The following is a 2,852-nucleotide window of genomic DNA, read 5'->3' on the forward strand; positions in this document are numbered from 1 at the left end:
TACCAGCAGATGACAACGTTTCTCTAAAAGAAATGGAAAAACTTTCAAAATACAAAGACCTGGAAATAGAGGTAACTCGAATGTGGAATCTAAAAACAGAAACAATTCCTATCATAGTAGGTGCCTTAGGTATAATAAAAAAATATTCAGACAAATACATAACAAAAACACCAGGACTTACAAATATATATAACATACAGAAAATTGAACTACTGGGTGCTGCACACATTCTACGCAAAACACTTTCAATACAGTAAACATAAGAGCACCACAGCAAACCACAGCACATACCCAAGGCGCACAGAGCTGCGCTCGGTAGTGAAGTGAAAGCACGCTATAAAAATAAAACTACTGAATAATAATAATAATAATAATAATAATAATAAAGAGTATGGAGAGTTGTGCATCCACAAAGTCTTCATACTCTTCATTATTATTAATACTAATACTTAATCCAGGCAATTTTTACCATCCAGCAAAGGGAACATGGAATTACCCATTAGAAGAATACACAGAGTGACTAACAACTAAATGTAGTCACAGACGTTAGATACTGATTGTTGTGGTCAGCTGCTAACTAGAAGTTAACAGAGAACTAATACAATATCAGCCCTCCAAACTCACTTTTACTGATGAAGGGAAATATTCTTTATGCTGCATGCCTCGTTTCTCTGTTTGTTTTTTCGTTGTTCGAAAAAAAGTTCGTTTTCTATCTTCGTCTTCATGTTTTCATTTCTCATTGTGTTTAACGTTTTTTGTGATGTCCTGTACCCATATATGCATGTATGTATATATATAGATGCAGGTATGTACATATATGTATGGATATATGCATGTATTTATATATTATTTACGTTATATATATATATATATATATATATATATATATATATATATATATATATATATATATATCAGTGGTGTATGGTAGTTATTGTATTAGGTCTGCTGCCACACCCAATACCACCAAATTTCAAGTAGGGGTATAACAAAAGTTTTCCATTAAGATTTGTGATTAAATTAATGAGTAAGGTTAATATTTATAATGAGTTTGCCATTTTCAATGGACATGTGTCTTCTGATATAATTCCAGGCCAACCAAAGGCTTGTGGGTGGATTTGGTAGATGGAAACTGAAATAAGCCCATTGTTTGTGTGTGTATCCCTTTTACTCTTTTACTTGTTTCAGTCATTTGACTGCAGCCATGCTGGAGCACCGCCTTTAGTCGAACAAATCGACCCTGGGACTTATTTTTTGTAAGCCTAGTACTTATTCTATCGGTCTCTTTTGCAGAACCACTACGTGACGGGGACATAAACACACCAGCATCGGTTGTCAGACAATGCTAGTGGGGACAAACACAGACACACAAACACACACACATACATATATATGACGGGCTTCTTTCAGTTTCCATCTACCAAATTCACTCACAAGGTTTTGGTCGGCCTGAGGCTATAGTAGAAGACACTTGCCCAAGATGCCACGCAGTGGGACTGAACCCGAAACCATGTGGTTCGTAAGCAAGCTACTTACCACACAGCCACTCCTGCGCCTACATATATAAATTGTATATATATATAAGTTTTATCCCTAATAGTAGTTTGGAACTTAGCTGTTCTTTCTAGCGTGCAAAGAATCCTATGATGGATACCTCTTATGTGTTTAAATGTACACTGTATTTATATGAATAATATATAGTCTATGGACTAAGTTTTTACACGCTAGGCCACTGGTAGTAGAAATTTTTAAAAAATTATTTACCTTGATATTATTAATCATATATATATATGTATATATATACATGAAGTTAAATATATGTTCAGTCATAGAGTGACCAATGGTTTTGTGTTAATAAAGTGCTTAGCTTTATAGACAACAAGTCAGACTCCAATGACCATAGTCGTATGATCTCAGCCATTGGAGTCTGACAAGTATATATCTATGTATGTGTGTCTTTGTGTATGTGTTTGTCCTCAACTATTCCTTGACAACTGGTGTTTGCTTGTTTACATCCCCATAACTTAGTGGGGTGGCAAAAGAAACCCTTTGAGACAGTGCCCCAGTATGGCTACAGTCCAGTGATGGAAACAAGTAAATGATAAAAGGCAAAATATAAAAGATAGCACAGCCATGTCACAAAAAATGAAATCATGAGAAGAGCTGGTGACCAAAGTAACCTGCAAGACACCATCAGAGCTGGATGAAGGAAGCTGCTTGACCAAGTGTTGTGCTTACCATCAGAGAGACCAGCAAGGACAGCCATCAAGTGGACAGTTGAAGGAGGAAAGAGAAAGAGATGCAGGTCAGTTGAATGCATGGGAAGACTTGGCCAAGATGGGCATCACTGGGAAAGAAGGGGGCAGTTTGATTTGGAATGTTACTGTTTGGGGAACACTTATTGCCTGATATTCTTTGGGTGAACAGAGATAACATAACGTAACACAACAATAGATTTATTTCATTGTTTACTCATTGTATATGCCACGAGGTCTATTTCCTGTCCTCCATGTGGTCAATTTCCTGTTCACCATGCAGTATTTTCCAACTAACTGTTACCCATATACTAACATCAAACCACAACACCGTGTGACCTTCCTTGACCAATCGCAGCCGACCTTAACGGTAATAACAATCAACTTCTGCCATTCAAATTCAAAATGCCTAACAACTAGAAACACACTTGAAGCTCAAGAGTACCAACAAATTTGACTTAAACCGTTTTAACTCATATATATATATATATATACTGTATTTTAATGTGTATAAAGAACCCTTTTTTGTTAAAAATTAGGTTAAAAAATATGGATAATACAAGGACAGTATTATAAACCCTTACAAAACCTTTTTCC

This window comes from Octopus bimaculoides, chromosome 18 (genome assembly GCF_001194135.2).
Source record: "Octopus bimaculoides isolate UCB-OBI-ISO-001 chromosome 18, ASM119413v2, whole genome shotgun sequence".
NCBI classification, from domain to species: Eukaryota; Metazoa; Mollusca; class Cephalopoda; order Octopoda; family Octopodidae; genus Octopus; species Octopus bimaculoides.